The 24,954-nt window shown below is 38.6% G+C and overlaps 1 protein-coding gene across 17 annotated transcripts in view; it reads left to right on the top strand.

Annotated features, from left to right (window-relative positions):
* LPAR1 (lysophosphatidic acid receptor 1) overlaps positions 1-24,954 on the top strand; it is a 169,562-nt gene that overhangs the window by 22,188 nt on the left and 122,420 nt on the right. For 2 of the 17 annotated variants that reach the window (XM_054520438.2, XM_054520437.2), the window contains exon 2: positions 12,569-12,643. The exons of the other annotated variants lie outside the window; for them this stretch is intronic. The gene's annotated coding sequence lies outside the window, so the exon portion shown is untranslated. The remainder of the gene's footprint in view (positions 1-12,568; positions 12,644-24,954) is intronic. 17 annotated transcript variants of the gene reach the window in all.

Raw genomic sequence — 24,954 nt, 5'->3', positions numbered from 1 at the left:
CTTGTATTGGCTTGTCAAATTCTGATATCAAGGTTTTACTGCCTTGATAGAATGAGTTGAGAACTGCTGGCTTTTTCTAATTCTCTGACGAAGGGTGTAGGTTTGGAATTACCTCTTCTGTGAGTTTGGTAGAATTCTAGGTAAAAATGTCTAGCCTTGAAATTGTGTGTGTGGAATGATCTTTTAAAAATTATTGGGCCAATTGTTAAAATGGCTATAGTATTATTCAGGTTATATTTATATGTAAATTTCATATAAAACATATACATATATACATATAATACCTGAAGAATCATTTTAATCATAGTCATTTCATCTAGTTTTGAAAAAATTTTGGTATAATTTTGCTTATAACATTTTCGTTCTTGATCTGCATCACAGTTTGTTCCCTTTTTGAGTCCTAATATTATTTATTTGTGCCTTTTGTCTTTTTGTCCTGATCAATCTCTCTGCAAAGTTTGTCAACTGTATTATATCTTCATTGAGTAAACTTTTGGCTCCATTGACATTTAAAAAAAAATGGATAGCAAAGAATTAAAAACTAAATCGTAATTATACCTGTGCTGGTTTAGTGTGTATTTTGCATATTTACCCCCATAAGCTTAGTTTTCTTCTAGATGCCATTGATATTACAGTCAGGGACCACTTTTGTGCCTTGGGGAAATAGAGTGAGCTTCCTTAGGAGGTAATAGATTTGCAGTTTCACCCATTACTGGAAGTAGTCATATGTAATCCAATTAAATTTGACATCTAATTAGTGATGGAGGCCCACCTTCAAAAAACTCAGACTCGAGGGATGGGAACTGAATGAAGATGCCATGTGATAAATGCAATGTTGGAAGTTGGTTGCATGTCTATTTTCCTACTAAATATAGTGAAATTTAATAAGCATAGGAAGGAAATGGGGTAAGAGGAAGTGAGAGTGTGAATTTAAGCAGAGACCAAGACCAAGGGCCCACCTTAGGGTGCTATTCATGTATTAGAAAAGGGCCACACGTTTTGCTGTTCTTCCTTATAGTTGACATGAAGAGGGAACTCAATGAGCTGTGTTACCCAGAGAGCCCATGAAGATAAGGACTAACCAGAGGGGACAACTCTTCATGTGCTGGGAGAACTCTTCATGTGCTGGGAGGAGAGAGGATTTTATCCATGGTTCTCCAAACATTAGATACTTTAATGTAATGAGTCGTGTTTCCAAATACAATCTTACAATGAATGTGACAATGGGGTTAAAAAAAATTGTATTGCTCAATATAGGTTAATGGCATAATGCCAATTGCTTATCTCAGAAATGCCATTCTGTAAGAGCCAAAGCAAGGCAGTTCAGACAAGCAGCTCACTGCTGGCTCTGTCCAAGGATAGACATTCCACATTCTTTGTGGAATGCTGAATTAGATACTTTTCAGGATGTTCCCTATGAATATTACTTCATGCAAAAGGATATTTTTGATAAGAACTGAGTAGCAGTAAGTTCAAAGTTATTAAGCTCAATACTGCATCCTCTCTTTATGGTCAGTTAAGTGTGGGTTCCTGTGCTTTAAGCATTGGCTTGACTGAGAATAGCATGAACAAAGATCAGCCTATGAGCACGGATTTTATGGAGTCTTTTTACTTCAGGGAGTAGAAGGAAGAGAAATGAAGGCTCTAACAGTTGATGCCTTTGGCCAGAGTTTGCAAGACTGGAAGTCTATGTGCTAAATGAATTTGGCCCCACATACAGTTTATTTGTTCAGGTCAAGTTTCAAAAGTCAACATAGACAGGTGGGCATTATGATTGTTCCTCGTGCAAGTGTAGTTTCTGTATCATGGAAGTTGAAGATCTGTTTTCATTAGGCACTTCGTGTATTTATGATACCTGTGGGTATTTATGCTTGTGACATTTGCTGGTATATGGTCACAGTGTAATGATGTATGTGTAAGTTCAGAAGCAACATAGAGGAGGTGGTGATTAATCTGGGTGGGGAGTAGGACCCATAAAAGGCTTCATTGAAAGGCTGTGACTGGAAAGATGAGTAGATATTTGCCAGGCATAGAATTTGGACAAGGGAGGGTATTCCAGGAAAAGCCAAGTGCATATGCAAAGACAGTCGTGGATTAGCATTATATGTTAGGGGATTTCTGAGTAGATCCAAAGTGCTGGGGCTTAACAAGCAAGGTGAGTTATAGCCTAAGCCAGAAGTACCTGAAGGACTCAGTTTGCCGTGCATGAGGAGGCTGGCCTTGGGGCAATGGGGAACCATGGGAAGGTTTGAAACAGATCATTGCCATACTAGATTTCTGTTTTAGGAAGGTTATTCTCCAAACACCCAGGAGAAATAGTTGCAGGTAGAAGGGACTAGAATAGCTTTTTAAAAAAAGTTATTTATGAAAGCATATTTATTTTTCCTCCATTTCACTGACCTATATAAATTTTTATGGTGAGACATTTGAAATTTACTCTTATTTTGAAATATACAGTACATTATTATTGACTCAGAATTAATAATACAGTACATTATTATTGTGTATGATTGCACAGCAGTGGATCTCAGAAAGAAGCTATTCCTCTTGTCTGTCTGAAACTTTGTACCCTTTGATCAACAACTCCCTATCTCCCACCCCGCTGTTCTTCATCCCTTGCCCCCAGCCTCTGGTGACCATCATTCTACCCTCTCCTTATTGGTTCAACTTTTTAAGATTCTCCCTGTAAGTTGAGATTGTATAGTACTGAGATATCTTAAGAGAGATAATTAGGGCTTGAGTTAAGGCAGTAACAGTGGGTTTGGAGGGAAGCAGGTAGATACGAAAGACATTTAGGGGGAAGAATTGATGCAACTTGGCTATTGAATAGATATGGTGGGTGAGGGAGTGGGAGGAGTGATAGTGAGTGGATGACAATGCCGTTGAATGAGATGAAGTAGGAGAGAGTAACAAGGACATGGGAAGTGTATTTATATTAGATTGCCAGGGCTGCCATGAAGTCCCATGGACTGGGTGGCTGAAACAACAAAAATTTATTTTCTCACAATTCTGGTGGCTGGAAGTCATAGAGAATTGTGAGGACTGTTTTCTTCTGAGGCCTCTCTCTTAGCCTTGCATGTGATGGTCTCCTCCCCGTGTCTTCATGTGGTTTTTCGTCTGTACCTGCCTGTGTCCAGCTTTCTTCCTCTTATAAGGACACTAGTCATATTGGATTAGGGCCCACTCTAATGACCTCATTTTAACTTAATTACCTCTTTATAGACCCTGGCTCCAAATGTGGTCACATTCTGAGGTACTGGGAGTTAGGACCTCAACATATGAATTTCTCGGGGGGACACAGTTTAGTCTAGAACAGGAAGGATGAGGAGTTTGGTACATGTTGAATTTGCAAACCCTATGGAGTATGTAGGGTGGTGGTGGTGGTTCTGTAATGCATTTGGATGTGTGAGAACACAGCCCAGAAAAGAACTCTAGATTTGGTATTTAAAACCATGGGCATGGATAAAATTGTCTTCACCAGTAATACCCAACCTTGGCTTATTTTAAGAAGACCTGGGGGAGCTTTTGAAACATGCCATGTGCAGGGGGCTCACTTCAGGCCATGACTCAGTCTTTGAAAGAGAGGCCAGGGCAGACACCTGGTCATTCTAATGTGATCCAAGGTTGAGAGGATGGGTCTAGTGTAAGTGTAGAGAAGAGATCTGAAAGAATGGCTCGGATCATTCAAGTGGTGGTTGGTAAGAGAGAGAGAAGGATGGGAAGGATGAGAGTCTGGGGGGCTTCTTGCCTGATGTCCATCAACTTCTCCATGATGGATGTGCAAACTGGGGAGTTCCTTTGAGGGGATTTAAGGCTTGGAACAGGCACTGAGAGAAATGGCAGCATTGATGGGCTTCTCTTTGTGGGCTCATCTGAGATTAGAATGCATTCATTAATAGTGACAGCTTTACCTTGTCCTTAAGTTTTCCCCACAAGGCCTCTGGAGGTTGTGAATGGGAGCAGAACAGGCAGTTTGGAGTTTAATCATGATTGCAGTGTCAAAGGGCAGATTGGCAGAAAGGAGTATAGGAGGTAGCAGGCTGGTGTGAGGGGAGCCCAGAGGGCTGACCATGGTATTTAGGCTGGGCATTGTGAGAATTGACCTTGGATAGGGCTGGTGAACAGGAAAGAATGGAGGGAGCAGGAGGCTGGGTATTTGGGAGGGCTGAAATAATGTGTATGAGCGCAAACAGCTGCATAGATGCACAGTTTCAGCTATAAAGGAGGATTTTGAAGTGTCACAGGCAATTCTGAATGATGAGGGGCTAAGTGGTATAGTCAATTCAGAAACTAACTTGACAGGTCAGACTGTTGGGTGTGATGAAATTGCCCTTGATAATGACTTGCTTGATGATTGAGTTGTTCGCAAGAGGGAATGAAGGTTGGGGAAACTTACTAGATAACCTTTAAGGTTTCTTCCAGCCTCAGGATTTAACAAAATGTCATTGTTTTGTGTCACAGCTCCCTGATCTCCCTTTTTTTCTTTTTCTTTTTGGAATCAGAATAGAGCAATCTGAAAAATGCCATCTAACAATCCCGTTTTTATTGATCCCATTGTAATTGTAAATGTTTGACAGGTTATAGCCTCTTTAAATGCCTTTGGAATCCATTAACGCATGTTTCATAGAGTTCACACAGGGTAAAGTGGTACTTTGGTCAGAACATGCTTTGCTGAATGTCACTGATTTGTCTCTACCACACAGCTGGCTTCTGAGGCTTATAATGGGCAATTAGGACAGGAAGGAGTTACTTAAGTTCTTTTTAAGGTAACATTAATTGGATTCATCTCTTACCACATGGTGAGGGTCATGGTTATTACATTTACCATTTTGGGTTTGGTGTTTAACCTCTTTATTGTGGATTGGTTGGTTCTGGACATTTTCAGATTTAGTTTTGTGGTAGGATGTTTTGTCTGTAGTTTGCAGTTGTATTTAGAACTGGAATGAAGTGTACTTTTTAAAACTACGACCCCAACAGCAAAAAGGATTTTACAAGCACTTTTGGCCTTCATTGTTAGAGTGTCTTCTTGTTCTATGAGGAAATAAATTTGATCTTTATCCTGGAATTAAAAAAAAATCCTTGAATGTATTTTTTGTTGTTCTTGTTGCAGCAAATGGAGATATCAGCGACTTTCATGATGAGTTTGCTTATTTAGGGGAAAACATTTTCTGAATCACATAAAGCTTAACATTAACAGAAGAACATTTGAAAATTAAAATTGTAAGAGTGAAATTCTAAACCTTTCACAAAGTTACAGGCTGAATCCAGCTGGTCTGCCCTGTCCAGTCACAGGAATTGCCCCTTACTATTACATGAAATTTTCCTTCCTTCTTCCTCTCCTCTCTCTTTCCTTGCCTTTTCCTCTCCTCTCTTTTGGCATATTTCTCTCAATTGAACAGTTTCTTAGTTTTTTACTACCAACCTCAAAGGATCAAGTGTGAATGAAATAATTGCTTTATTTTAGGCTCTTTATTTTGCCCCATCAGCCCCATTTAAAACTCTTTCTCATCCTCCTACCACATCCCAGATAATTGTTTTCTTCTTTAGGGGACAAGCTTGGACTGGAACTGAAAGATGTGATTACCCGGGTCTCGTTCTAATCCCAGCTTTACCATCAACTGAGACCAACCCAGGTTCACTTCTGCTTTTGTGGACTGCCAGGATACTGAGTGTGTGTGTGTGTTTGTGTTTGTGTTTGTTAAAACAATAACAATTTGGCAAGCATAGGGTAAGGCATTGGTTTTCACTGTTTACTGTCATCAGAAATGCCAGAGATGTGTATTTAAATGCAGAGTTTTCAGCCTGCTCACAGTGTTCACGATTCAGATAATTTGGGAAGGATCCAGGACTCTGCATTTTTTGTTGGTTTGTTTGTTTGTTTTTTTGAGACAGGGTTTTGCTCTGTTGTCCAGGCTGGAGTGCAGTGGCATGATAACTGCTCATTGCAGCCTTGAACTCCTAGGCTCAAGCAATTCTCTTACCTCAGCTACCTGAGTAGCTGGGACCACAGATGTGCACCACCATGCCTGGCTAATTTTAAAATTTTTTTTGTAGATACAGGGTCTCACTATGTTGTCCAGCCTGGTCTTGAACACCTGGGCTCAAGTGATCTTTCTGCCTTGGCCTCTCAAAGTGTTGGAATAACAGGCATGAGCCATTGTGCCTAGCCGAGACTCTGCATTTTTAACAGACAACTGGTGGGTCACATGTTCTTTGAGAAACAGTGGATTTGGAGACTTTAGTTATTATTATTTTCCATCTCACGGTAGCAGCATTTTTCAAAGTTGGGCCAATTTGAAATGACTGTTTTATCAAACTGTAGACATTTTTTTTTTCATTATAATGTGCTCTCTAAACACCCCATATTCAAACATTAAGAACAAGTGGGCTTCATCATATTCTGGACTGGTCAAAACTAGCCAGCAAGGGCACCATATTGTGTTTTAGGTGTCATCCTTGAAGGATAGAATAAATCAGCTATCGTATTCTCAGTGAAAAGTGGAAAGAAGTTGTAAAGGATCTGCAAAATAGAATTATGAGACAGAGGAAAGAAAGAAACAGACAGTCTGATGTCTATCTTCATTGGCCAGATAAGCTTTGAAGTGTTTAAAGAATGGGATTCAGTTTGGTTACAAAAGAGTAGCTGGGTCCCAGGGATGGGTTTTTCAGTTAGGATAATCTGAACTACATTTGAGAGAGAATTTCTAGCTAACTGCCTGTCCAAGGATCTCATGGCTGGCCTTGGAAGGTAGTGAGCTTCCTGTTATTGGAAGTGTTCCAGCATACATCATAGAGAATAGATTCTGCAGTGACTAAAGGATTGGATAAGATGTAGAACTAGATGACCTCAGAAGTTTTCTTCCAATCATGAGATGCTATAAATTTTATGAATAACACACTTAAAATAGCTTTAAGACACTCTACACGAATTCAAGGCTGAAATAAGACTAGTTAAACTATAATCAGTCAATTGATTATTAAAACCAAGCACAGACTTACACCCACTACACACACTTATGCCCACAAATGATAAATGCCAGGATAGTTTGGATTGCCTTTGAAGTTTATTATTTGCAGGTGTAGAAGCTCTTAAGTTTTAGTTTGTAGTGTTTCTAAAAGTGAGGCATTCTCTTGAACTGTCTTTGATGATTTGATGTTTATACATTGTGTCTGCTGTGAATTTGGAAAGCACTGCAGAATCACTTTTTCAAAGATCAGAGGAACGTGGGATAGAATAAATTAAGTTTTTGGCTAATATTTGGTATTCTTCTTTAGGGATCTGCTTACAGAGATCTGTTTCTGGAAGGAGAAGGGAAGTCATGACGTTTTATGTGAACTCAACTGGGCAATGTGAGGTTTTCCTATCATTAGCTAATAATATACATTTAAAGTCACATGGAAGTGTGTTGCCTGTGATCCGAATTTTTATTCCTAAATAAATTAGAGATTAAAATCTGTGGTTTCCAGTTCAAGGGTAGGGTACCAAAAAAATTTGTCTGATGTGGATTTTTATGTCATTAAGAAAAGCGGCAACAGCTAAGCATTATTGACTTTTCCCTTTTCTTGGTTGCACAGGTCCTTTTCCCCTATCTTGAAAGGCGGTAGTAAATGTTGACTTTTTGCCTCTAATTCACCTTAATGATTGTACATTTTAACATGTTTTAAGATAGGTGGTTTTAGCCCCTACCTTATTTTCCTGGTCTTCTTGCTTCCACTGCTCTGGTTCCCAAGAATCAAAATTGAGGCCAGATGTATGTTAACATCAAGAAACTCTGACTGGCTCTCTTGTTCTCTCCCTCCCCAGATAGTAATGCAAGAAGGGAACCTAAGATACCAGGAACAGCCACTGTTAACATTCTCCTATAATTTCTGCCTGTTATTCCTCTGCAAGACCTTTATGAGAGCTGAATGTATTTTTGTTCTGTGTTTTAAAATTTTAACATTTAAAGGCAGTGCTTTCCCCTCATATTGTAAGTCTCTGAAAACATTGTATATAAATATATAGATATATTGCATATTTGTTTTCAATTTTAAAATGAGATTTTCTTGCACAAAGGTTTGTACACAGTTCTACGGCCAACTGACCTATCTATGTATCCACATACATATATATATCTTTTCCTAATTATGAAATGAGAAATGAAAATATGTAAAGTGTAAACTATATAAACAAAAACAAACGAGAATTTGTAAAATATGAAAATCATAGTAACTTAGCATCCATAATAAAATCTCTATTAATGTTTGTAAGTACCAAGTCTTTTCCCCTCCATATTTGGACATATAATTTATTCAATTATTGATTAGAAATTATAGGTAAAAATCATCCAAATCATGCAAATTCTGAAAAACTAGAAATAGCAGCTGTTAACAGTATTGGTATATGTCCCTTCATATAGTCAAACACATATATATATATGCGCAGTATTATTTTCTATTAATTTTTAAATAACTTTTTTTTACTATAAAAGTGATTCATATATAATTCAGAACCCCTGGAAAATATAAAAATGTAAATAAAAAATGGACTGAAATATTTCCACTCAAACATAAACCAATCATTTTTACCAGTTCTTCCAAATATGTACACTTATGTCTGTAAACCCCACACTTTTCAAAAAATAAAAATGACACAAGTGTATATTGCTTTGTGGCTTTTTAAAAAATATTTAGGAATGTATCAAACATTTTTGTGTTAATAAATGCTCAATAAAATTTGTTTTGGTATGAATTTTTTTTTAAATCTCATTCCTGACTCTAAACCTCACTTTGAGATTTCCCATCTGTGCCTCTGTGTAATTTGTTTGTAGTGATGGTCCACTTTACTAATTATCTCTTCAGTTGCACTTAATCAGCTTTATTACTCACCTACTGAATTTCTAAATTGAAATACTGTGTTTTTATATTTCTAGGAACCCTGTTTCTATTTTTATTTTAGGAACCTTGTTTACATCTTCTTAAAAGTTGTATGGTTATTTTTAATATATTATCCTTTAATATGTCCTCTTTTACTTTTAAACTGATTAAACATTTTTATTTTATAGTCTGTATTTGATAATCCCAGTATCTGTAGACTTTGTAAGTCTGTTTCTGCTATTTGTTCTTTTTGATGACTCTTGTAAATGTTGACTTGTTTCTGTATGTGCTTTGCGATCCCACCCCACTCCCCGCTTTCCCAATGTAAGCTCATGTTTCTAGGAACTTTTTCTCAGGGAATTCTTTGAGAGCTTAAGGTGAATCAGTTCAGAAAGAATTTGTTTTTTCTTCTGTTTGATGCATTAAAGGCACACTCAATCCATGTCCACATCAGGTTGAATTATTAGCTTGAGGTTTTTGGGTGGCTACACCAGCAGTATGAATTCAGGTCATCCCCAGTTTATTAAGGGCAAGTGTCCGGATATAAATTCTCAGGGGCAACTCTTTCCTACCTAGATCCATGTGTGAGACAGTCACATTTTCTGACCCTCTCCCTGTGTGACGTGGGTCAGTATTTTTTCTATTAGTTCAGCTGTTAAGGGTAGGATGCCCCAGCTTTTTGCAGAGGTCTTTGATCTGACTTCCATTTTTCACTTGATTTCTGCTTTTAAAAGCCAAAACTCAAGGTCACCTGGGATTATTGGGATATAATCAGCTGACAGACTCCCTAGTTTATTATTATTATTTTTTTCTTTTCCGAGTTGATTTCTTGATTATTTTTGCTTCTTGGGAGATTCATGACTTTTGCCAACTTGGGTAAACATTTACAGAGGTGGAGGTGTATGCTTGTGTATGCATACACACACAGCAGTTTTACACGTTTTTGTGCTAGAAGAGTTTTCACTGTATTTTGCTCTTAGTATTCTGGGAAAAGACGTCTGTAGTGTGACTTTTAAAATAGTAGGACATATTTTGTCCTTCAAATATATTGTTATTAATAAGATTTTTTTTTTTGAGATGGAGTCTTGTTCTGTTGCCCAGGTTGGAGTGCAGTGGCACAATCTTGGCTCACTGCAACCTCCACCTCCCAGGTGCAAGTGATTCTCCTGCCTTAGCCTCCCGAGTAGCTGGGATTACAGGTGCCCACGACCATACCGAGCTAATTTTTGTATTTTTAGTACAGATGGGGTTTCACCGTATTGGCCAGGCTGGTCTTGAATTCCTGACCTCGGGTGATCTGTCTGCCTTGGCCTCCCAAAGTGCTGGGATTACAGGTGTGAGCCACTGTGCTCGGCATCTTAAATTAATACCAGTTCTCGCAACCTTAAGGTTGCTTTCAATTTCACGGATAGAGTTTTGTAATGATTGTCCTCAATAGGTATGTTAGCACAGATTGCTGATTCTTTTCCAGTGATAAACATCTTGAAGTAGAATTGCTAGGTCAAACGGTGTGTTTGTCTGGCTTTTGATAAATATTGCCAAAATCATCCTTCAGGGACAGGATGAGATTGTTCCATGCTGAAACCCCTGATCACAGTGCTCGAAAGTGCAGCAACTTCATTAAACTGAATATTATAAATTTAGAAAGATTGTCAATGTGTTGGGGGCAATGGCATTTTATTTTTAAAATTAGATTATTTAATCACTTTAAGTTAGGCACAATTTTTTCTTATGCTCATCGACCATTTGTATTATTTCTCATAAATTTCTTGTGAATGTTTAGCAACCATTTTTCTATTAGGATGCTCATCTAAAAATTTACTTGTTTAAGCTATATATTTAATACATATAATTTTTGTTTTTAAAACTTTACGAATGTTAACGGTTTATGATGTGATATAAAGCATTTTTTCATATATGCATTTGTTTAATATAATGAAGCTTTAAATGTTCAGGTAGTGTATTAGGCCATTTTTATACTGCTGTAAAGAAATACCTAAGACTGGGTAATTTATAAAGAAAAGAAGTTTAATTGGCTCACAATTCTGCGGGCTCTACAGGAAGCATGGTGCTGGCATCTGCTCGGCTTCTGGGGAGGCCTCACAAAATTTACAGTCATGGCAGAAGGTGAAGGGGGAGGAGGCACCTCATGTGGTGAAAACAGGAGCAAGCAAGCACCACTGAAAGAAAGAGAGAAAGGGAGAGAAGGAGTGAGTTAGTTGGGGTGAGGTGACACATACTTTTAAATGACTATATCTTGAGAGAACTCAGATCACTTACCACCAAGAGGATGTTCCAGAACCATTCATGAGGGATCTGTCCCCAATATCCAAACACCTCCCATCAGGCCCCAGGTATAACACTGGGGATTACATTTCAATGTGAGATTTGGTTGGAGACAAATATCAAAACTATTTTAGGTAGTTACCTTTATCAGTCTTTTCTTTGGCCTTATGCTAAAATAGCCTCCTCTCAATCTGTGACTATATAAACATTCTACTATATTTTCTTCTAGATCTCTTAAGGCTTTATTTTTCATACTCAATTCTAATGCATAAACATTTGTTTATGTGGTGTAAAGATTTATACCTTATACCCCTGTGAATTTATTTGAGTTGGCTTGCCTGTGTACCTATTTGGAGGTGTGATTTGGATCAAACCAAATTATTTGGGGTTTTTTTTGTGTGTTGAGTCTGTAACTTTTGAATATGTAATTACCATGGCATGGAATTGGTAATACAGATGTTTGCACAGGCAATGGTGAACTCCAGATTCATTATGGAACAAGCAGGTGAGTGTGTTAAGGAAAAAGGAATAAGTTAAAAGATGTGCCAAGACAGAAAGTTAATTATAATGCATAACCTTTAGGGATCATTTCCCCACCATTTTGTATATGTTTCTTTTTCTTCCTAATGGCCATTGGGAATGGAATGTGTGGGATTGACTAGGAAGGCTCTTGCATCATCAGGATTTTCAGTGACTTGAGAAAGCTGGGAAGATTATATTAGCAGCACTTTGTGTCTTGTGTACAGCCTTTTGCATGCATGCATGAATGAAGAAAATCACTGGACAGGAAATAGTTTTGTTAGAATACTTGTGCTTTTGGGCAAACCAATTCTTCAGTTCATTTTTCATTTCTAGTGGCTGTATGCCTTCATTAATTCCTCCTTTTCTTGTTCAATTACCCTTTATTGAGCACTGTCTATATTGCCAGGCACACTGAGCATTAGGATAAAGAAATAATTATAGTGCTGGCTTTATCCTCAGGAAGCTCAAAGTCCAGCAGTTGTCTCATAACTGAATAGGGTTTAGTGTGATGAATGTTATGACTTATGTGCAAGGTACAGAGGTGATGGCATATAGCAGGGCACACCAACGCACTGCTGATGATGTGTGTGTGGCAGTGATTAAGAAGGAGACTTCTGAGACATCAGCTGGACATTGGAAGATTGAAAGATAAAGGGAGTTCACCTTGTGGATAGGCAGTGGAAGAAGGCATTTTAATTGTGGAAACAGAATATGGAAGGCATGAAGTAACATGATGTTTTCTAGGAACTCCAGGTAGTTCTGTTGGTAAATAATGTAAGACTTGCTAGTGGGAGGCAGAGGCTGGATCAGGGGAGGTCTTGGGGAATGTACAAAGGAATCTGAACTTTGCTTCCTCCCTCCCAATTCTTCTTCTTCTTCTTTTTTTTTTTTTTTTTTGAGACAGGGTCTCACTCGTTGCTCAGGCTGGAGTACAGTGGTGCCATCACAGTAGACTGCAACCTCCACCTCCTGGGCTCAGGTAATTCTCTCACCTCAGCCTCCCGAGTAGCTGGGACCACACAGTCACACGCCACCACACCCAGCTAATTTTTTTCACCATGTTGCCCATGCTGGTCTCCTGAGCTCAAGTGATCCACCTGCCTGGGCCTCCTGCAGTGCTGGGATTACAGGCATGAGCTGTCACACCCAGCCCACCTCCCTCCCAATTCTTAACAATTGAAAGGATTTCCACAGTTTTGTTAGATCATTGCAAGAGGTTAAATTGGAGAGAGACAGAGAGAAATGAAATGAGATTAGAGATAGAGACCCTTTTTTTTCTTTTTTTTTTTTTTTTTGAGACTCTGTCACCCAGGCTAGAGTACAGTGTCGTAATCATGGCTAACTGCAGCTTCGACCTCTTGGGCTCAACCAATCCTCCCGCTTTAGCCTTTTGAGTACCTGGAACCACAAGCACACGCCATCACACCTGGCTATTTTTGTTTGTTTTTTGTAGAGATGGGGTCTCACTTTGTTGCCCAGGCTTGTCTCAAATTCATGGGCTCAAGTGATCCTCCCACTTTAGCCGCCCAAAGTGCTGAGATTACAGGCATGAGCCACCATGCTCAGCCAAGAATGGATTTGAATCTATTAAGTTGGAATGTTGGACTACATTCTGGAATGGGATGCATAATTAATTATCACCAGCCTATAAGTGTCTGTGGAATTGATTGGTATGGATAAGATGGCCTAAGGAGAGTAAGCAGAAGTAGAATAGGAAAGAGCTAAGTACAGAGCTTGCAGGTAAGCCAACATTTCCTAGTCATCAGAGGAAGAGGATCCTGCAAAGAGGCTTGAGAAAAGGCTATCACAAAGTTGGAAAAGAATCAAGGGAGCATGGTGTTGTGAGTAGGGCAAAATTAAAACGAGTGATCAATGATGCAAAATGCCAACAAAGGGTCAAGTAAGGTAAGGACAGAGAAAGATCCTTTTTAGGGGTCAGTGATCTTAAGGTTTTGAGTTGGGATGGAGGAAGCCATGGTTCATCATATAAAAATGTAAAAGCAATAAGCACAGTTTCTTCAGTATCCTAGGCCTTGAAAAGGGAGGATGGGGTAGGGGACGAGAGACAAGGAAGAAGTTGGGGTCAAGGGAGTACTTTTTCTTTCTTGAATAGCAAATCTAGCATGTTTATATTCTGAGGACTGGGAACTGAGGAGAGAACAAAACTGAAGCCACAGAAGAGAGAATAATTGAATGAAGTAAACTGCAGTTCAAAACAAGATGTGGCCAATTGAAGACTAGGGTGAATGGGAGAGATATCTTGCAAAGTCATTGTTAGCCAAAATTGGTGACGGTGACTGTCACTGGAGGATCAAGACGTGCATTTCACAAATGTTTATGAGCACAAAGAACTATGGCAGCTGTGTACTGGATGAAGGATGGAGCCTTAATTATGCCCTCATGGAATGATTAGTTTTTCTTAAGTCTGAGTTGTTGGGATGAACTTCATTGAGATAGTTAATGTGACTTTGACACTACTAACAGTATGAATATTACATGTTAGTTGGAATAGTGGTCCAAGACATATGCAAATAAATTCAGTCATTTCTGAGTTATGAATTCTGAGCCCAATTATTGTTACCATTATATTTTTGTTTCTGTGAGCCATATAAATCTGAGATACAGCTGGAGGTTTGGGGGAATAATTCCTAGGATATGTGGCTGCAGCGTCTCCCCTTAACTCCCACAAAGAATGGTTTGGTTTTCATGGTCCAGCTCCTTGGGATGGTGGAGGAGGAAGCTTCTGACCTGGCCACACTGCACTGGCTCATGGGTGACTGACCTTTCTGTGATTGCAGCCACCACTTTTTAGTCCCTGACCCCCAAATAATAGTTCACTGTACTTATCTTCCTCTCCCCAAAGAGAAGGAGATTTTCCTTCCAAATAAGAAAACTCTTTAGGGCATCCTCAGGGATGCCTATGTGTTTGTAACACTTTTAGCACCCAACATAGCCCTTTCTCTTTTGATTTGTGGTTCACTCTATTAAGCAAATTACATTAATTGTCCCTAGAGAATGGGTTCTAAGTAGATTTGTGTGCCACCCTGCTGGTCTCACTGTTGCCTACTTTTACTTGAGATGCGAGGGTGCATGTGTTGACCCTGTCTTACTGTGGAGTGTTCTGGCTTGCCTACTAAACTCCAGGGATAGGGACAACCATAATCCTGCCTTCTCTGTTTGTGACTGAATCTCTGTGGTTTAAATACTTTATATAAAACTTACACATTTCATCTGATTAATAACAGCTATGCAGGAACATTCAATTCTGAGGCAATTTTAATGTAGTCATTGATAAAATACAAACTATCATAATAAAACTGTTTAATTTACAGTTGATTCCACAGGATCAGGGGATTTCCATTTCAAATGAGCTCCTGATGATCTGCCTGGATTTCCCAGAATTTCTCATCTGGGTATACAAATTAGGTTTCTTGTAACCAACACTTCATATTTTATTTTTATTTTTTTTTTTGTGGAGATGGGGTCTCACCATGTGGACCAGGCTGGTCTCAAACTCCTGGCCTCAAGCAATTCTCCTGCCTCAGGCCCACAAACTGCCGGGATTACAAGTGTGAGCCACCATGCCTGGCTCCCTTCACATTTTAAAGAGAAGTTACACCTACAGTGCTTTCGACTTTTGATGGACACATCTTTCTAGAGCATAGTTCTTGCATTTCTCTTTTATTGAAAGTTGTTAATTGCTTTATTCCATTAGCCTTAGCAGGAAAAATCCTATCTCTGGAGTTTTAGGTCCCTTGGTTTATCCTAATTTCGATTAGGAATAAGAGAATACCTACCTATTCAGCTCTCAAACAGCAATGAATATTGCACTGTGTTCATCCTCAGTATCTCCCATTATTAGTTTACATTCTGGACACTTTTTCTATCTTTAATGATAAGTTCATTCAGAAATATGTTCCCACATTGAGCCATACTTCTGGTTTTGTGTGATTGTCTGGCACCCCATGAGTAGTGTCTGTTAAAATTAAATGCTTGTTTTGCCTCGAGAGCTAGAATACATACACATATTACTGTGATTTACTGTTAAGTGTGCAGATTGAGGTGGTTTAGAAGTTTAAAATTGGTTTCCGAAGGGAAATTTACAAGAAAAGTATAACAGATGAATATGTGATTAGAACTGCATTCCTTTTTTAAGTAAATTAAACAGTTTTATTATGATAGCTTGTACTTTATCAATGACTACATTAAAATTGCCTCTGGAATTGAATGTTCCTGCGTAGTTGTTATTAATGAGCTGAAACATGTAAGTGTTATATAAAGTAAAAAGAGCTTTAAACCAAGGAGAAAGTCTGAAGATAGAACTTTAAAAAACCACTGTTATTTCCAGGTAAAATATTTAATTTCCAAAGAAGGTTAGCATATGTTAAAAGCTAAATCTTATTCTGCATTTGTTGGCTACATTTATATGAATTTTTATATGGAAGTTCCTATCCAGGGTATTTATTAGTCATTTTGGAAGTTTTTATCCAGGGTATTTATTAGTCAGCATCTTATATGTTCTTTCAGAAGCTGTATGTATTATTTTTAAAAATAGAATTCTAATTGAGCTTTTAATCTGTCTGCTGAATCAGGAACATTACATGACTTTCTTTGGAGGGGAAGGAAGCCAGTGGTTAGTTTTAGGTATAAAAGAGATCTTCAAGCACGATCTTTTTAACTTCTTGTTTCTGTATCATTTCAGAAAATAGAGGCAGCTTTCCCTACATTAGATTGTTAGCACAGAATAACAGTAGAAGGGTTCAGAAATGAAGCTAAAAGGAAATAAGAGACTAGCATGATGCTGGAGTTCCCCTAGGCCAGTCAAATTACGTTCAGGTCTTTAGTCCATCTGGATGTTAGTTCTGTGTATGATATGAAGTTGGGGTGTCTGATTAGGTATATTTTTCCTTTTGCCTTAGAACCATTTTTTTTTCCAGTCCCTTTATGTTCCCACTGTAATGTCATGTGTATCATTTATGTAAGACTGTTTTGAAACTTTGTGTACCTCTGAATGTCTAGCCTGGAACAATTGTCACATTACCTTCATTACATGGCTTTTAATATGTCTTACTCGTTGGTAGGTCAAGTCCTCTATTTCTGTTCTCTTAATTTGTCTTGGCTATTTTGGTCCTTAGCATTTCACTGGAAAATTAGGAGCAGGTTTATCTATAGACTTTCTTGGACTTTGAATTTGAATAATCATTTTGATTGCAAATAAGGGCAGTTTTGACTCTTTCACTCCTTACATGTTATTTATTGTTGTCTTGTTTCATTGCATTAACTAGGCTGTCTAGAACTGTGTTGAATAGTAGGAGTAATAGTGAGATTCTTGTTATTCCTGATATTGAAGAAAATGCTTCTAAAGAGAACCCTATTCCTTTCTGAGGAGTATTATTTAAAACAGCTCAGCATTTCCATGTGTTTGATTTTAGCATATTAAAACATAGGAAACATGCAGTGAACAAAAGGGGTTATTATGAGCTTAGTGTACTAGCTATCTTAATGTTTTCATTGTTGTAGAGGCATTTAGTTAGATTTAATTCTGACTCCAAAATGACTGACCTCTCTGGAGACTGTATTTTGTAGGAGAAAATAAGAGTATTTCCATTTTAATGGAAAAGTGGCAAAGCTTCCTTCCACTTCGTAATTTTTGTGGACAGTATTCCAGCACTGTCCAACAGATTTTTGTGATAATGGAAAATGTTGTATTTCTGCACTGTGCACATAGGAGAGCAACTATCATATTGGACAATGTGGGCCTAGACTTTGGAGTTCTAACCATGCCCCGTTTACTAGCTGCGCAGGTTCCTGCCTGGTTTCAGAAGGCTTATTCTTTTGGGCTAGCACAGCTCACACTGAGGCACGTGGCTGGGGGAGTAGAACAGTCCTTGCTGGATTGCAGCCATGGCTGTCCTTTTAGCCTGATGCCTTTGTGCAAGTGAGCAGCTGGCACCATTGACAAGGGTGATCCTGGTGACTACCTCTGGAGGCTCTGGACCCTGACTGCTGAAACAGGAGAAAAGCCTGGCCCCATGCCCCTAAGAAGTCACCTGATCAAAGTGGAGCCCGTTGTTTCCCTAGTCACAAGTCAATACTAAGAGGTTTGGCTAGTGACAAGGAAGTTTTTCATGTTAGAATTCTTGTACCCAGCTCTTTTAGAACTGGACTACTGTTCTCCCATATTCAGGAGGCCATGAACCAACCAGTAGATTGTTTATTGTGCTTACTGATTTATGAAAAAACTTCTTTGTACAGAGCTTCTGAAAGGGGTAAGAGAAAGGGAGAATAGCAGTGTTATGGACTGAAGATTGTGTCTCCCTGAAATTCATATGTTGAAATCTCAGTCTCCAAGGTGATGGTGTTAGGAGGTGATTAGGTCATAAGGGCTCCACCTTCATGAATGAGATTAGGGGCCTTATAAAAGAGACCCTACACTCGGCGTGTTGACTCACACCTGTAATCCCAGCACTCTGGGAGGCTGAGGCAGAAGATTTGCTTGAGCTCAGGAGTTTGAGACCAACCTGGACAACACAGCAAGACCCTATGTCTACTATTAATAAAAATTTTAAAAAATTAGCCTGGTGTGGTGGTGTGTGCCAGTAGTTTCAGCTTCCTGGGAGGCTTAGGTGGCAGAATCACTTGAGCCTAGGAGTTTAAGTCTATAGTGAGGTATGATCGCACCACTCCAGCCTGGGTGACAGCAAGACCCTGTCCTAACATACTCTTAGGAGTTTCATTAAATGTGACCCCAGAAGAGCTCTCTAGCCCTGTTTCCACTTGTGAGGCTAAATTGAGAAGATGGCAGACCACAACCCCGAAGAGGCCTCATCAGAGCCCAACTCTGTTGACACCCTGGCCTTAGACTCCCAGCCTTCAGATCTGTAAGAAAGAAATGTTTGTTGTTTAAGCCACCCAGTCTGTGGTAGCTTTCATAGCAGCCTGAACTGACTAAGACAAGTGGATAGCTGTCTGGTTGTTTTAGAAAGCAGGGCTGCACAGTGTGGGGATGCTGCTGCTACTCATTCCTGCTCATTCCAGTGTTCTGGAAAATGAGGTAGGGTAGGGGAGGTCTGAACCTTCTAATTTATTTCTAGCTGTTCTTATTTAGCAATTAAAGCATTCATTGGACACCAGTTGCTTTTAATTCAGTTCCATCTGCACTGTACTTAATAGATATTACTCCCAGGTTCTTATAAACGGCTGGCTGTTATTCTTGGTTTCAGAGCTATTTTGAGTTTTTGTCTTCATTTGTATTTTGACTGGAAATTGGGTGTGGACATATTGGGGAGTTGGGGCTGACGTCATCTTTATTCAGAAGTCACTTTATGACCATGTGCGGGATATATTAATTTCAGTACAGCTTTTGATCTTAATAAAATGTCTCTGGGTTGAGCTGACTGATCGCGAAGATTTTAAACTTTAATGTTTCTTAAGAGGATTGATACAGCCATCCAGAGAATAACATAGTATATAGGAGTTATCTTTTGACAGATCAAGTTCCATTTCCAAATGATATAAAACCCACCTGTGTCCACATCCTTATGCCGTCTTTTGAATCTATGATTTAATAACTTAAGAAATCTATCTATGCATTAGATATTGCCTTTCCAGTAGAGCTATATGGTGTGATCTTATGCTCATGAACAGAAAATGAATTTAAGAATCCTCAGACCTATTGGCCAGTTCTTTTCTTTAAAGAGAACTTGCTATTGACTTTGTCAAAACTAAATATGTTGCCTTGGGCGACATCCTCCAAAATTCAGATTCAGACGGATTACACTAAATAGCTTTATGCTACAGATCAAGTCATATAATGTGAAGGTACATTTGCAGCTCCCTTATTCTTGTAGACGCTTGCCGGGATGAAGTTCTCAAACTTAACATGCTCTTAGGAGTTTCATTAAACGTGTGTGTGTATTTTTAATGTCCAAGATTTATAAATGGTAACACCTGCCCTCAGTTCTTTTTTGCACTGGTCCATGGTGTTTCAGTTACAGTTTTTATTGAATAATTCAAAGGTTCTCTCCTAAAACAATATTTCTGGCAGTCCTTATAATTGACCAGGTGGAATGACCTTCAGTTTGGATGAAAGTCCAATTTATTTATTTATTTATTTATTTAATAAAATGCCAAATTTGCCTTTTCTGCCAGGTATTAAAAGCACTTAAAACTGTTTCTAATCAACAATACTGAACACTTCAGACACTTATCAGAGACTTTAGTCTTGAATTATATATTATTTTAAATTATTATTTCCAGTTCTATTAAAGGCCATGTGAGGCCACTGATTTATTAAATGGATAGTTTAGTGAATGGTTCTTAAACTGTGGCCCCATGAGCAGCACCAGCATCACTTGGAGACTTGTTAGTAAATGCAAATTCTTGGATCCACCCCAGACCTACTGAATCAGACATGCAATGGGGTGGGGCTCATACATCTGTGAACAAGCCCTCCAGTGAATTCTGTGTGCCACATATTACAATTTGAGAACCACTGGTGTAATGCAGTAGTTAACACACTTAGCTTTCAACCTAGACCCACTTTGGGTGCTTGTTAACATACAGATTGTTGGTTCTCTCTCACACAACATCTTATTCACCAGCTTTGGAGAAGACACAGGACTCAGTGTTACTATATTCTGCAGTGAAGCTTGCTCTGCTCACCTTGTAACATATTAGATCACTTACTAGCAATAAATGTAGAATATAATACATTTATTCTAGTCAAAGTATCTGTGAAGAACTCTGATTTAAGATAATGGCATGTAATCAGACATATGCTTCAGAATTAAGGAGACTTAAAAAAATACAGGTGTCTATGTTCTACTAAATCAAAAACTCTGTTTTGTTTAAGTCTGGTTTTATTTTGTGTTTAAGTTTCATGGGTGCTATATCATCCAAGAACCATTTATTTTTATCTTCAGCTTTCATTGAGAGTTGATAGGAGAAGAAATAGCCATATTAATATTTTTGTATATTTTATACCATTTGATAACTCTTACTAGGATTTAGTAGGAGAAAATAACATCTTTCTCTCTCTCTCAATAGTTAATATGCAACTCTTCGTTTTTCCTTTTGCTTTGGTTACCAGAGAGCTCAGAGTAAAATTTTGCACTCAGTTTTGAAATACCTATTTCCCTTGCTTACTTTAATCCATGACTCTTGTTCTTTATAATCTTCTGTAACCTATCTGAAACTTATTTGGAAGTAGATGGGGCCCCCAAACTAAGTAAATGATGGAATATCTGCCCTTTGCTTTGAAATGGGCTTCTTGATTGACTCTTTCCCAGCTTGGGGTCAGTGTCTTCTTTATATCATCCTTCCTTTCATAGACACAATGCAATCGTTGGTAGCCTGACTGTGTAAGAGTTAATGTTTCCCAATACCAGGCACTGACATAGGCAGTAGGAAAAATCTGGTTCATTTTGTTTCAAAATACACCATACCACGAATAAGTACAAACAGCTGCAATTTGGGCTTGGGGCCAAAAGAAATCAGTGTGGTGCTATAAATTCCAGCTGAGAGGAGGAGTTCATGTAACTTGGATCAGAGATCAGTCTCCGTAACGAGACCATCAGACCCCAGAAGGAGAAGGGTCCTTGTATGTCACTTCAGTTACCTCCACAGCTACCACCAAAAGAAACTGGGGTAGTTCTTTGGAGAGGTGACCTTTTAGAAATCTAAAATTATACCCTTGGAGCCACTTCTCTGCAATGGGCTGAACACATCACATTTTATCCCTTGCCCCCAGCACTATATTACTGTAAAATGGGGAAATCTGGGAATACAAAAGATTTAGAGACTTGCCACCTGCTCATTTTATCGCTATGACTTGGCTTAAAACAACAGTCACTCTAACCTCAGCCCTTTGGCACACTGCTTCCTTCTCAAGCCCCAGGAAATTCTTGGTCAGGTCTCACCCACAGCCACTGAGTCTGGTTGTTTCTTCTTCTCCCAGATTTTTTAGGGAATATCGGTTTAGTAAAACTTATTTTTTTGTAAGTGGACTCCTTTTGTATCAGAATTCCTTTCCTTTAAAAATATTTTTATATTTATTATTATTTTTTAAGTAGAGATGGCATCTTGCTATGTTGGCCAGGCTAGTCTCGAACCCCTGGTCTCAAGTGATCGTCCTGCCTTGGCCTCGGAGAGTGTTGGAATTACAGGCTTGAGCCACCACACCCAGCCCAGAATTCCCTTTCTAATGTCATAATGCCTTATCTCTTTTTTGGAGTGGTCATCAAATCCCTTTTCACACTAGTTAGAAGTTTTCTGTGTGACATTCTCCATTCTCTACGTATTTGGACTATTCCACTGTGTTTTTCTGGACATGTAGGACAGCATCTTTCAGGCCCATTAGCAGATAGAAGTCTTTCAAGTGGGGCCTCACAGCTGTTTTTAGGTCTCTGGTTGGTTTTTAGGTCATGTCTCAGACATAGGGGCTTTGTGGCTACTTTGTGGTTTTACTATCTCCTCATAGTTTATTAAAAAAGAGGCTCCTTTTCCCTTACATTTTCTGCTGCTTTCCTGATAAAAGACTTCAGCCATTATTTTTAAAAGTGTCTGCTATTATATTTTAAACGCTTTCATAACAGGAAAACAGGAGTTAACCACTCACATAAGTTAGAGAGGGGACCCCCCTTTTTCGGTGATTTTCATAGTTACTAAATCATTGTGAACAGAGAAAAGTCACTTAATTCCCTTTGCTTCACTTCCTGATTTCTTCAACACAGTGGTAACATTTGAGATATTATTCATAGAATTGTATATCAAAGAACGAGGCCAGCTCTTTCTTGGTGCCCCCTCAAGCTGGTAAAATCACGTATGTGACTTCTCAGGAAGCCAGAGTATTTACATATCCTTGACCCAGCTGGGAATAATTCATCCTCTAGTACAATACTAGTTTTCTTTAGATTCCCCTCTATATTTACTGTTTTAGACAGGTATTGCCAAGAGGGTTTTCAATGAGGAAGAATGGTAGTATGCTGGGAGCAGGAAAGGAAATGAAATTAAGCGTCTCATTATTTTTCCCATGCTGAAGTAGATATTAGGATTGTATTCCACAGGTCTTATATTCTTCCCCCTCCCCACCTCAAAACTTCAGGCAGGATGTATAAGCCTAGACTTAGGTTGTATACTGATTTTTTTTAAGCTTTTATCTCCAGTTTAATTAGAGGCTGGTGAAGGAAACTGGGTTTCTTATTTGGCTCTCAAACTTTGAAAATAAACAAAACTTTCATATATTTGAATAGCACATTGTGGACCACACAACATCTGGAAGAGATTAGACTCACTGGTAGGCAGAAGAAATTTCATAATGTACCATCTTCAAAGAACATGGTACCTCGTCACATTTCTCATGTGACATGTATCCTGGAAACAGAAGTACTTAGGGCCACATTGCTGGAGCATCTGCCTTTGTCTTTGTTTTGTGTTGAACATAAATGTATCTTTCTAATACTATGATATTTCTTTAGCTTTTTTGAAAACACAGCTAAACTTGGTACGATGCTGCCTGCACTGTTGACTGTGGTCTAGACTTCTCCTTTTTCAGAAGACCTATTTGACTTTTGGCAACGTGCCTCTTAGAGTTTGTGATTTGTTTGAGACATCTTTTCCTGTCTTCTCTAAAATCAGGCACATGTGTGTCTGGGGTAGTCATGTACTTTGTAACACTCACTTCTAGCCAGATCTTGGGGATGTCTATTCTTATGGTTAGTAGTGACACATGAACCCTCTCTTCCACTTAAAATTATTTTATGTAAGATGACTGCTTCTCCTTCTATCCCTGCTCCTTTCTCTCCTCCTCCTCTACTCTGCCTCCCTTAAACTTATAGAAAAGTTGCAAGTACAGTAAAAAAGTGTGAAGAACCTTTTATCTCCCTAAGTCAATTGAGTGAATTGTTTACACTGATACTCTAACATCTTCAAATACTGTGTTTTTCTCACAAACAAGCGCATTCTTCAACATAGTCACAAAGCAAGCACTGAAATCAGTAAATTAACCCTGTTATCTTACTATCGTCTGATTATCAGATCCCATTGAAATTTTCCCATATTGTCACAGCAATATCCTTGATAGTGAAGGATCCAGCTCATCATCTTGCATTGTATTTATAATTAGGTCTTTTCTAAGTCTACTTTATTATGGAATAGTTTCTAAGTTTTTTCTTGGCTTTTATACCCTTGATCTCTTGATTATAGGCTGTTTATTGTGTAGAATGTTCCTCAGTGGGTTTGTTTCATGTTTCCTGTTGATTAAATTTCGAACTTTTGGCAGGAATATGACAGAAGTGATATTCTCATTGCATTTCGTCAGGTGGCGCATGCTGTCGATTTGCTCCATTATTGGTGATGTTATTTTGATCACTTGATTAAGGTGATGTCTTCCAGACTTACTTACTGTAAAGTTACTATTTTGCACTTTATAGTAAGTATTTTCTAGGGAAGTGTTTGAGTCTCTGTAAATATCAATTTTTTGGTCAAACTTTTATTTATATTAAAATGAACTTATGAATTCCTTTTTTATTTTCAAACTTAGAAAGAATTAGACCAGTGAGTACGTTTCAAACTAGTTTCCTTGTCCTTTTTACATGTCTGCATAATTCTTTAAGTGCTGTCTTAACTGTCTGCTCAAGATGACCAAGGCATCATGTATTTCCCTAATCTGAGGAACAGACATATCTCCAAGGAGCCTGGCACCTTTCTGTAGAGAATGGTGTTAAGAGACGAAGATGTGAGTGTTAGTTGTGTTCATTGTTATTGGGATATCACTATTCCCAAGCTTCTCACTGTGCAACACACACATTGATAACTGTTTTTATTTCTATTTCTATTGAAAACCTCTCTCCTTCTCTCCTGGATTACCTCTCTCTTTCTCTCCTGGTTGACCCCTCACCTTTCAGGCTTTGACACAAACTCTGGGCTGCCTTCCCATGGGGACATCCTCTTCACCTCACTTAGACTCTGACACTCTGCGTTGGGCTGCCCTTGCCGCCACTGAGGAACATTCTACACAATAAACAGCCTATAATCAAGAGATCAAGGGTATAAAAGCCAGGAAAAAACTTAGAAACTATTCCATAATAATTTTTAAAAATTAGTTTGTGGTATGAGAACACATGGACACAGGCAGGGGAACATCACACACCGGGGGCCTGTCGGTGGGTGAGGGGCTGGGGAAGGGATAGCATTAGGAGAAATACCTAATGTAAATGATGAGTTGATGGGTGCAGCAAACCAACATAGCACATGTATACCTATGTAACAACCCTGCACGTTGTGCACATG

Source organism: Pongo abelii, chromosome 13 (genome assembly GCF_028885655.2).
Source record: "Pongo abelii isolate AG06213 chromosome 13, NHGRI_mPonAbe1-v2.0_pri, whole genome shotgun sequence".
In the NCBI taxonomy this organism is placed as follows: domain Eukaryota; kingdom Metazoa; phylum Chordata; class Mammalia; order Primates; family Hominidae; genus Pongo; species Pongo abelii.
This window is presented reverse-complemented; position numbering and strand designations above follow the sequence as displayed.